The sequence below is a fragment of the Leptidea sinapis genome, chromosome 14 (assembly GCF_905404315.1).
Source record: "Leptidea sinapis chromosome 14, ilLepSina1.1, whole genome shotgun sequence".
Lineage (NCBI taxonomy): Eukaryota > Metazoa > Arthropoda > Insecta > Lepidoptera > Pieridae > Leptidea > Leptidea sinapis.
The window spans coordinates 385,615-398,664 of NC_066278.1; the positions used below are offsets into that span (position 1 = coordinate 385,615).

The 13,050-nt window shown below is 33.3% G+C and overlaps 1 protein-coding gene across 9 annotated transcripts in view; it reads right to left on the reverse strand.

The window, feature by feature from the left end:
• Positions 1 to 13,050, reverse strand: part of LOC126968051 (protein sprint) — a 331,292-nt gene that overhangs the window by 158,840 nt on the left and 159,402 nt on the right. For 4 of the 9 annotated variants that reach the window (XM_050812836.1, XM_050812834.1, XM_050812835.1 and 1 more), the window contains exon 1: positions 1,809 to 2,008. The exons of 4 other annotated variants lie outside the window; for them this stretch is intronic. The gene's annotated coding sequence lies outside the window, so the exon portion shown is untranslated. Of the gene's footprint in view, positions 1 to 1,808; positions 2,010 to 13,050 lie in introns of those variants that run through there. One more of the 9 variants, XM_050812829.1, reaches the window with a different exon arrangement.

A 13,050-nucleotide genomic window follows, 5' to 3' on the forward strand; every position in this document is an offset into this window, starting at 1 on the left:
GTCTGCTATTTATACGAGACTGTTCCCATGAAGAATGCCAATTAATCAAAGATGTCGGCAATGAATTCGGAACAATCTTATTTATTATCTATGGCTGTGACCTGTTTGCCTAAGAATTAATGGTATTGTGCTTTTGTGAACTCACTTCAATTAGTAAATTAGCACCAATATGAAAATAGTATTAATATTATTTATATTTATTCTCAGCAGTTCAAACTCTCTATTAATTATTTTGGTGTTTGATGAAAGGTATGTAGGTACCTATTAAAATATTATGTCTAACTTATGACAAAATTTTATAACTGATGCAATATTTAAGAGTGGGATTACGCAATGCAATAATGAGAAAGCATTAAGATGGATATTGTTCATTGCAAAACGTGCATCGCTATAATCTAAATAGAATGGCCGAAACGTTTCGAACATTTGATGCGGCAGATTATTACCATGCTTAATCGCATCATAAACAGCCAATGACGTTTCGCCTGATGTATTGTTAATCTGTCGTGTGCCGAAAATATGGCTGCAAATCATAAACATGAAAGGGGACCCCATGTCATCGACCGAACACCCCGTTAGTTTGGGCACAACAATGGGTTCAAAAAAAGGGTACCTACATAACAATTGGAGCTACACTGCCAACAATATTACCGATATTGTTGCAAGAATTGCGTTTTTCTAACTAGATAATATGCAGTTAGGAATAAGGATAAAAATATATCTATTTCATCACAGCATTGTTGCAATACTAAATTGATAATCAATAGTTTCTTTAGTGATAAAGTAAGTCTAAATAATTTATATAGTTTTATAAAATAGATAAACTGATTTATTGTTCATATAGTTTAGCATTGGACTTTTAATATAAACTACTAATTAAAGGAAAAAAACTTGTGTAATACTAACAAAATATCCTAATATGTATTAGGTAATTGTTTCATAAAATTAGCATTTATTAAGTATTTTTATCGTGATGTTTGGCCAATAGTCAAACTAGCGTGGTCTGTTAGTATTACTAAAGTTGAATCTCGACATGTTCTGCAATTCATATCGATGAAATTTTATTCATATTAATGTCCGCGGGAAACAAATCAAATTTGCAGAGAATTAGGCCTGCCAAGGGTAAACCAGAGTCTGGGGACCAGACGATCAATTTCAAGGGTCCCCTAACTTTATCCTCATATTCAAATCCCTTTTCTGTCTTTTATTTCATACTCTATTCACTATTATGTCAAAGCGTAGCTTCAATATGTCGATCAATACAAATAAGTTTGCATCACTTTTAACCACAAGAATAAAAACTATGCTATTGGATTACACTTATTAAGTAACTAAAGCGATTGTTGCATAATCTACAGAGAATACAGATAAATAAAAATATCAGGTAAAGGTACATTATTAACTAACACTGTAAGAATAATTTAATTTAGTTGAATATTGTGCGGTAAGACTATATTTTACAACAATTTCATTTGCACGTCGTTAACAGACTTTTTAATTGAATAAGATAAATCTGCAGATCTTTTTTAACCAGTTTTCTAACAAGTTGTTTAGATAGGTATTTTATTACAAAGAAGTAAGAACTAAAACTACTTTTATAAGAAAAGAAAACTGACAAAAATGTTATCAATAATATCAACTACATAAATCTAAATAATAACAGCCTCGTGCATTGCAGACGCATAACCAATAGAAACAACGATAATACTTATCAGTAACGATAAAGTAACTGTGTTGATGATATCACTAAGGACATTAATATAAATTAATTTAAACCTACAAAAATAAACAACAAAAAAAATACGTACATCATAGGTAAAAATCACTCAGCTAAACAAAAACCACTAAAACAATAACTAAATAAAACTTGCAAATTACCAATGAACTCGCGATTTTCAGCACAATATCACGATATCCAAATTTCGTGTTGAAATTCGATAAAAACACACTTAACTCACAACCGCAACGCACGCTACCGCGTTCGGGCAACGACTGACGTTGTGTTGGCGAAGAAAACGGTGGCTATCACTATCTCACTCTAATACGCATATCCGGAAACCCTTGCCTATTATTATTAATCTTCAAGCACTCAGGTAATCATTAAATAATAATAATTAACTGATTTAATGATGTTGGAAGTTGGAAAAGACAGGCAAGGTCGAGCGAGATTGCAACACCGGCGTACTTCAACGATCGGATCAGGTTTTGCACCTGGTTTTTTGAGATAGTAGCTGCGAGATAAAGCAAGTCTGGAGGAAAGCGGTCTTGATTTCGCAAAAAATGGTTTGAAATCGTAAACGTTGACTGTGTTTGTTTTCGGTCTTGGTTTATTGTCAATAATTGCCCACTAGGTCTTTGTTAGGGTTGAATTTTTATTTTATTGAATATACTTTAAAAGCATACAAACTTTGCGTCTTTATTATAAATACCTGGGTGTGGAATGTAAATTTTTGCAGTATCATCTAAGCATTTAGAATTTAAATGGTATTTTTGTTTTCCAAGTTGATTTGATGAGTTTGGAATATCATTAAATTTTGCTTTTTCTATCTAATAGGTCGAATAATCTGACTATCCAACAAAGGGTTTTGTTTTCTTATACTAGTAGAAAAATTGGAAAGGTTTCCACTGTTATTCGTATATTTTAAATGTATGGAATTTTTAGCAACATATGCTATAGCCCATAATAATTGTGGATTGAAAGTTTCATGATTTTTTGTGGTACTTGAAGGTACCTAGTTAGCGAAATACGAAATTTTAATGTGCGTGTTGATCACCTACCAATGAACGAGTCCAATTCTCGACCTTTGATGACATTTTGTATATTGTGAGGATTGCCACAACTAAAAAAGGGATTCATAAAAATACATATTCACAGCTGATATAATATCTAAGCGATCGGAAAGCCTGGGACTATATTATGATAATTTTATAGCAATAGATAACAATGACAGTACAATATTATATATTTTATTAAAAAGAGCGCAAAAAGAGATGCTAGGAAAGTTTCTTGCGCCACTTCTTCTCTCTCAGAGCGCCATTTGTTTCCGAAGCGGTAGTAGTACCTAGTAGTATTAGCAACGGCATCAAAAATAATTCTTAAGGAATCAAAAATTTGAGAAAATAAATACCTTCTATGCCTTTTGATTTATGCAATTTCCCCAATTACTGCAATGTCATATTGATGTAGAAACATTCCTGATAGAATTTTATTTCATAAAAGTTCTTACGTATGCGTTATTAATATTTAAAAAAAAATAAGGTTTCGGAAAGCTTCTATCTTTGGGAGAGCTCAGTTTGTTCAGCAGTGGACGTCTTCCGGCTGAAATGATGAATGATAAAGCTTTCTTGGATATACAGCACATTTTAATATAATATTCAAGGGATATCCGTTGCAAAGACTGCTAGTGTACATGTGCAAATGCAATAATCTTTGCATAATTTAAGCAAAGGGAATAATCCTAATTTATTAAAACCTTATTATTATAAAAAAAAGTTTACTAAGGCAATGCTTGCTCTAAGCGTGTATATTTAGGAAGTTACTAATCCAACAATCTTGGAACTCTCAATAATGTAATTGAAGACTAGTGGAAGATTTGCATTTATACCGGATAAACAAACTAGGTTTACTTAACAAAATTTGAATACAAATGAATGCAAGTTTCATAAGAACTCTACTTCTCGAAAAGTATATTTAAAAAAGACCCTAAACTTAAGTTTAATTAATATAGTTGTTGTTTCTTTTTTAAAAAAGGAATTTTGATTTTCCTATAAGTAGTTCAGTTTCTTGCCATAGTACGTCAATATTAAATACTATGTTTTTTATATGGCAATGCTCTAGAAAAATCATTAAATTGCAATCTCATCTACTTAATTACAAAATATTTTTTACCGTTACCATATAACTTGCAATTTCACAAAATGCGGATGTAAGAGAACTTTCATTAACCTAAAAACTAAAATCGTCAATTATATACTAAATTAAGTTAATTGTCATTGCAAAATAATAAATATTATAAATCTGTCTGTATAAGTGAATGATAATGTTCTGCATCTTTTCTATAAAAAGAAAAAAATAACCGCAAGATAAGACAATATTTATGATTTGATGTGACCAAAGAGTGTTAATACGATTTGTGTTACCGCATAATCGAAACCATTTCATATTACTGTAATCTACCACTTTCACTACATGTAAGCACACATGGCTTGCAATGAAAGTGACTGTCAATCTGACAATAGATATGGGAGGGAAATATACACGCTTTCCACTTGCATGGCACCAATCTAGAAACTTCCTGTTATGCCGTCAACTATAGCACTAATTTCTTCCTTCTCTTTGGTAACGGCTCGATCTATTGCAACATTAATATGTTCTTTATTTAAATTTGCGTTATTCGTACAATAGAGAACTATAACCGTTTCTAAATTTGCAAACAAAACTGAAACTGATTCTTAAACTATTATTATGTTATCTGTTGGTGAATCATAATTTGATATTGAATAATTATCATCATTACTTATTTCTTAATATACTTCGGTTTTCTAAGACAGCAGTGATGGTCCTATTGTGAATGTTCCCTTTGGACTCCGAAACGATCGTGAATGCAAATTCAAAATACAATTTCAGATCAGCTCAGAGAGTGAGCCAATTGTTTTTTGTTATGTTGTATTTCAGCATATTAAACATCACAATCAAAATGCTACTAAATACACGTATAATTGGGTATTATTACAATTACCTTAAATAAATATAAGCTTTTTTACGAAAATAAGGGACAAAACGAGCAGGAAGTTCAAATGATGGTAATTGATACGCTATTACAATGCAGTGCCGCCCAGGATTCTTGAAAAACCTAAAAATTCTAAACGGCACTACAATGGCGGTCGTCACCTTGAGACATAAGATGTTAAGTCTCATTTGCTCAATAATTTCACTAGTTACGGCGCCCTTCAGACCGAATCACAGTAATGCTTACACATTACTGATTCACGGCAGAAATAGGCGCCGTTGTACCATACTCTAGTCGGCATACTGTGCAAAGGAGCCCCCTACTGGTAGTATATCCATCAAGCGAAACGTAACAATGACATAAAAACTTTGAACATTTTCCAACCACATTTCAAGAAACCAAAAACCATAATAATTCAGCATCATCCCTATCAGCGCTTTAGTATATCATGATGGAATTATACTAAACAGCCCCAATGTGCCATAAAACGATAAATATGTTGTAAAACCATAAACAGAGGCAGCCAGTCATGCCATAAATAAGCTGGAATTGGCTCAGTCCGCTCCAACTATTGTTACCCACTTACCAGTTTTATAATAAAGAGGACACGAGATCTGTAGAGGAAAATGTTGCCAAATTTATGAAGGTCGTCATACTTTTCAGGCGACAAAACGACCTCATATAATCTTATCAAGGGTAGAATAGCTATATACCGTTTATCCGTAAACAGCTTATGAGGTTTTGTCTTTTGTTGTAGAATTATGGGAATGCCAATTGTTTTTCAAATCAAATATTATTTATTCGTTAAGGTCATTATATCACTTGCAAATTTCAACATTTTATATCCTACTAATTATTATATTATAAATGTGAAAGTTTGTATGTCTGGATGTATGTTTGAACTTCTTTAACGCAAAATCTACTGAATAGATTCTGATGAAACTTTACAATAATATAGCTAACACACCAGAATAACATATAGGCTACAATTTATAAAACTATAGTGTGAATTATACAAAATATAAAAGAAGTGTGATTGTTACTAATGAATACAACAAGCGCCATCTCTTATCAACTAGCAAGCACAAGATCAATACAATTTATATGGCAAAACAACGCTTGCCGGGTCAGCTAGTAGGTATATATTACTATTTACCACATCTTAGGAAAAGCTAATGTTTATTGAGAAAAAGTGTCAAAAAAACTCATTCAGATCATAATTTACAGTTTCAGTATATTACAAATCATTTATACAATGTCTGCAATACAAATACTCGAACATTTCGACTTTTTATGAATCTTAACATATACTTTTTACTACCAACGAAAGCAGGGCTTATATGACAGAACACATGGAACAGCATTCATTTACCTAGTGACCGGAACGACCCCTCACACGATGCCGCCACAATGTTTATCCGCCACCATATAAACAGGAGAAGAATAATTTTAGTGTATATTTTATGTCTGTTACGACAGAACCCCACCGTCATATTTTTAAATCCATTGAACTGGCAAACAAGTTCTATATCATCATCATCAGTCAGAAGACGTCCACTGCTGGACAAAGGCGTCCCCCAATGATGTCCACAACGATCGGTCCTATATATATTTTGTAACCGTAGGACAAACTCCACTAATTGATAATTAAAATTCGAAAACAAAAAGTCTTGTTACCAGAAGTCCGAAATCACTTTACTCATTAATCAAACAATTAAAAAGTTTTCTCAAGTATGAATCTTAAGCCAAGTTTTTACAGCGAATTCAATATTCAAAGGCCCTTGTAGAATTTTAATGATCGACAGCGAAATATTTTTAACCGATGAATGTTGATTAACGATATAAGTGAAATTGTTTATTTTTTTAAAGCTTTCGGAAAAAATAACATTAAGTATTTTAATACATTATCACAGAATTGTGCTTGCAAAGACTTTTGTGAACAATAGAACACAAATTCATCTGAAGAAAAATACATTAAAGATGGTGTTTGCACTTTATATAATTTATGTGGCAAGTCCGAACGAAAGTTCTAATGAGAATCTAGTAGGTAGGATTATATATATCTATAAGGTATTATCAGGACACCACACACAATACAACACAACACATAATCACGGACGAGTGAAAAAAGAAGGACTCTGTGTCTTACATAACAGTGAGGCACCAAAACAAGCCGGTAAACGTGTAAATACATAGCCCCACGCATGCACTTACACTATACAAGCCGATCGGCCGCCATTATGAGATTTGTCATCATATGTGACAGATCAGTTTGCATAGCAATAAAATATTTTAAAAATGCCGTCGTGCATTGAGAAAAATTGTAAAAACAACACTTTAAAAGTATTTGATGTTATTTAAGGGAGAAAAAATTGTGTAACTAGTATAACCCGTAACCGCACACACACTAGCATAAAGGTGCTTCACTTGCTAATATCACGGCGCGGAGTCCTTCTATTTTTACTAGTCCGTGCACATAATATAATATTTTTTATCGACAATAATTCTCAATCACTATAATAAATATAAAATGAATAATATCACATCAAATTGCAAGTTGCGTGTTTGTAAACGTTGGCTGACCATCGCAGCCTGTATCCACGCAGGATAGATTAATTATCCAATAAAGTAGCATTGTATGGTTTCCACCATAAATAGATACGCATCGAGCCTTATGTTATTCAATTATATAAATCATTGTGTAATCGATACTCTTATTGGTTTATTTATCTTAAGCTAAACAATCGACGATAAAATTGATTGTTATTTCTTCAATAATGATAGCCTTCTAATAAGTTTACTAAATCACTAACTGCAATGCAATTAATTATGTTTAGTAAGGCAGAATATAATATAAGTATGTATATATTTTTAATGTATAAAATTATTAAAATAAATCACTGTGGGTGAAAATTAGTTTTAAAGTTGTATAAAGAATGTGATATATGAATAATTTGATTTATAGTATATCAAAGATAACAAGATAAAAAGGCACTTACCTTATTAATATTTTACGGTTTCACTTCACAGTTTTAAATTGGAATATAGATAACTTACATATCTTAACCGAAACACTCTTTAAGTAACTCTACCTACGCAAAAAGCTCCATAATATTTTTATTAAAGTAATGCAAGAATTAGCTATAATTATTCGTATTTTTTACATATTTCTAGATATTAACTGTGTTTAGAGCGAGTTACTATTTGCAATACACACCAGTAAGACCTGAGTACTATTTATCCCTACTCTATAATAACCTGTATTTATGCAATTTTAAGCCTATCTGTATTAACCGTAGAAATGTAAATACCCAATTATTTAGATTTATTTTATTGTTAAAAATATTAAGATACAATTTATATAATTTAGCCACTAATAGCCACACAGCTTAGATGAACATAGGTAGACTATATCATTGTGTAAATCTACTTTCTTTCTTTAACAATTATAAAATAAGTGTTTGGCTTATATTAGTTTGCTAAAGGAAACAAGTGTAATTAGTTACAAATCAGAGAAAGCCACAATTAGTGAAACAGCGCTGTGCAGTGCATCAACTTTATAACGCCTGCACAAATTGTGTTAGCAATAGTCTTGAACTGCACAATAGCTCCCTTGCTACGAACTTACTTAGTACAATTACTAAGTGTAGTTCTTTAACTGTTTCATTCATTGCATTATTACTGATGAGAAATTTGATAATACGTAAAAGTTTATATATACATATAAATAAAATTCGAGTGTCTGTTTGTGATATTGAAATATACGTTACATACACCAAAATAATTTTTTTTTACTATTTTTGTCTGTTTATTCCGGCTAATCTCTGAAATGGCTGGACCGATTTAGACGGGACCTTTATTGGCAGGTAGCTGATGTAATAAGATTTTAGAAAAATTCTTTTATTTTAGAAAAATAAAGTAATGTTGCAATGTAAGAAACAGTCTAACTCAATAAATAATTTAAATGGCAAAACAACGTTTGCCGGGTCAGCTAGTATTGTATAAAAATTAATAACTTATTCCATAACAACTTTTCAATATATCAATTATTATTGTGACATATACTTTTTGTGATTATTGTATACACTTTAGCGGATCTTAGTACAGGCGTGTGTGTGTCCCTGAAGATCAAGGACGCTCATGTGATGCTTCTCGTGTTTCGGGATCGCAGGAGCAGCGTTTGTCATACAATCAAGTGTCTGTTTTACCTCTGGCTTCAACCGCGTTGATTTATATCATCACCATCAGCCGGAAGACGTCCACTGTTGGACAAAGGCCTCCCCCATCTCCATGACGATCGGTCCTGCGCTGCCCTCATCCATCGTATTCCGGCGATCTTGACCAGATCGTCGGCCCATCTTGTGGGGGGCCTACCAACACTGCGTCTTCCGGTAATGTGCTAAATTACACTGACATCCATTTAGCCATTTTGGCGGGATTAACTAGCAAGAAAACTTTCACATAATCTAATATATAAACTTCTCGTGGCGCGATGTTTGTTAACAAACTCCTCCGAAACGGCTGAACTGATTTGTGTGCATATCGAGTAAGTCTGAGAATCAGCCAACATCTATTTTTTTATAGCCGAAATTTTTTTAGTTACCTATAGTTTATACTTAAGAATATTAATAGATATATAATATCACTTACCATTATTTCAATGTCGACATGTCATAGCTATAAATATAATGTATATGGCATACCTGTAACAATATCAAACATAGATATTAATAACAAACATTTTAAAGTAACAACTAGATTTAGGTTTGCTATTATACTTATGATAAGAACAGAATAATAACATTAACTCACTTTTACATCAATTATCTTACACCAAACATGGTATATATGGATCGCAGGGCTTTGCTATGGGTGACAAAGACACACTTAATAACATACAATATATTTGACTTGGAAACAAACATCCATATATAACAATTTGTTATTAAAGTGACAACCCTCACTTCTGGGATTAATACACAAATAAAACTAAAAGCTCGCACGGAACGCGAGAGGTCGCGGGTTCGAGTCTCACATCGTTCATAAAACTTTGTTTTCAGTTTTATTTGAGTATCCAAATATTAATAATATAATTGTTTGCTCCTACGGGGATTCGAATCCGGTACTTCTCGCTCATTGGGCGCGGTCACTAACCACTGTGCTATAAGGATCGGATATCATACCTGATATAAATAATAATCCATAATCTATCTCTGCAAATCAAATATAGAATAATTTGTTGCTTATCTAGATTTCATTATAGCTTCGCGTATTTTTTTTTATGACAATAAGGGACAAGAGTACAGGACGTTCAGCTGATATTAATTGATACATCCTGCCCATTACAATGCAGTGCCGCTCAGAATTCTTGAAAAACCCAAAAATTCTGAGCGGTTGCAATTACTCTCGTCAGCTTGAGACACAAGATTTTAACTCTCATTTGCCCAGTAATTTCACTAGCTACGGCGCCCTTCAGACAAAAACACAATAATGCTTACAAAAAAACTGCTTCACGGCAGAAAAAGACACCGTTGCGGTACCCATAATCTAGCCGGCATCCTGTACAAAGGAGCCTCCCACTGATAAAGCTCGGGTGGTTTGGCAAGGTACTATACTTAAATATGCAATTCTCACTTCACAGCCCACACTTTTTAACGGAAGGTCTTTACAAAACCCGAATTTCATATTTTACCTTTTTAATCATCCTGAAATATATTCCCGAATACTATAACCAAACAGCAATTCCATACACAAGAGGGGATATTAGAGCAATTTATAATATACGACCAAGAGACTCGCTTCGGGAAAAATTCAAGTTGACAAACATCCTAACCCTTTCGTCACAATTTGTTTTATGGAAAAGGAGGACAAACGAACGTATGGTTCACATAGGTATTAAGTGGCGAATACTAATAAATTTAGAGCTTACTTTGCCAGCTCTGAATATTTTTGTTTTCTTAGTTAAGTTATATATTATTAATATGAATGGTCGCCAGAATTTATCAAGCTGTAATGGATCGCGAAATAAATAAGATTGAAACAGTGTTTTCAATCTCACTAGACCAACTGCAACGGGCTGATAACCTAACATCAATTAAGCCCTACTCTTTTGTCCACGCTTACATAAAAACTAAGGCACTTAGTAACATTTATCAATAAAATAATTTAGTTCCTAGTAGAACTTCCCAGACGACTGTTAAGTTACTCAAATTTTGTCGCAAAAAATTCTTGAAGACTGTTAAAGTTTTAAGTCTCGTTTAATTAAAGCCGTCGCGAAGGCCGGTCACGGTACACCGGGGATGTCAAGAGGAAGAGAGGGGAAGATGTAGTTGCTAGACGGAAAAAATAACGATTGCTGGGAAGTCAGACGAAAGAAAATTGTACTCTTGTCCGAAAGAGCTGCGGACGTACGTGTTTGGATTCATAATTTAGTTTTAAGATTGTTTCATTTAACGACCTATTGCTATTTTCATTCGTGATCCTAAAAGAAATATGATTATATTATTTTAGCATTTCAATAAAATGATCTATATCTCTGTATAAATGTGATATCTCTTTCCAAACCATCTATGGAATGGCGTATTGATATTCATGATATTTTGATCATAGATCACTATATACTCGTACATATTATAAAACTAAGTCCTCCGCCGCATCTGTCTGTCTGTCTGTTCGCCATAAACTCAAAAACTACTGCACTGAATTTCGTGCATTTTTCACCAATGCATAGCGTGGTTCTCGAGGAAAGTTTTAGTATATAATTTGTTGAGTTTTTTAATATATTGTAGTAATCATTAACGATATTTGATAGAGTGTCGGAAAAAAATATGTTGTCTGGAAGATTTCTTCGAAAACACTGTCTAAACCCTTTGAGATATATCAAAATAATGTGTAGTGGAATTGTGTATCTTATATAAATCTATAGAGAAGCCGGCGATGTCTATCTCTTAAGGATAACATCCAAACAATTCGTTATATTTTTTAAAGTGATAACTCTCACACTTCTGGGATTAATTACACAAATAAAAAAAAATATGAACGATGCGGGACTTGAACCCGCACCTCTCGCGTTCTGTGCGAGCGCTCTTTACAACTGAGCCAACCGTTCGATTGGCGTATCGTTGATAAATCTTGTATGTCTTGTTCAACACTCAGGTTGTGGGTTCATCTTCAGGATCTAATTTACAGTTCATAACCTGCTCAACCCCAATATTTGCATATTAGGAAATTCACTTCTGGGATTATTAAAAAATATAACAAATATTATATAATATAATTAGATTCTTTGTTATTTTTGAAAGGAAAAAATATAAATCCTTGAAATAATAGAGTGTTATTTTTTATGTGTATATAATATTGGTACTGAACTATCTATGATACTATATTGTCCCCACAGAGTTACCACTCATTCGATCATTTGCTTTACGGCACGTCCTTGCCCCCACTTACTGTAAAATAACATAGGAGTGTGCAGTGTTGCGAGACATTATGGAGTCCACCGGAAATGACTAACTCTTTATTATAATTGTATTCATGTGCAATCTTCTTTAGACGCGTTAACATTACTATACGCGAAACATGCTCTTGCGTTCACTTTATTTAATAAATTAGAATATTACGCACCTAGGGAGAAAAGTAGGTCATTCTCACCCGAGGAATATTGACGCGGGTGACAATGTCCTACTTATCTAACGTGGTGCGTATACGATTTTTTTTATCACCTGGATGAAAAAGCTCGCTTTTAGTCCCTGGTACGAGGGACAAAGGCCTCTTGCCGGGATAGAATCGGCCATTTTTCTCCGTCGTACCAGAGACTAAAACGGCTTTTCATCGCGATGGGAAAAAATAATATTTTGTCTCTGGGTATTATGGGGCTACAATGGGCAATACAACAGGTATTTGTACTATTTGCTATTTTTTAAAGTGATAACCCTCACTTCTGGGATTAATTACACAAATAAAACTTATGAATGATGCGAGACTCCTGCGACCTCTCGCCTTGTTTTCTCGAGTCTCCTTTCAAGTCTAAACATCTCAAGTAAATTTCCTAATATGCAAATATTGGGGTTGAGCGAGTTATCAACTAGGTCCTGTCGATGAAGCCACAACCTAAAGGTTGAACAAGATATATCAACGATACGTCACTCGAACGGTCGGCTCGGTGGAAAGACCGCTCGCACGGAAACGCGTTCGCGGGTTCGAGTCCCGCATTATTCATCAATTTTGTTTTCAAACCAGCTTAATTTTTGCATACGTTTTTCTCAGTTCTGAGGTATATTTTCGAATGGAGAGTAGTTTTTGACGTTGAATTATTATTATG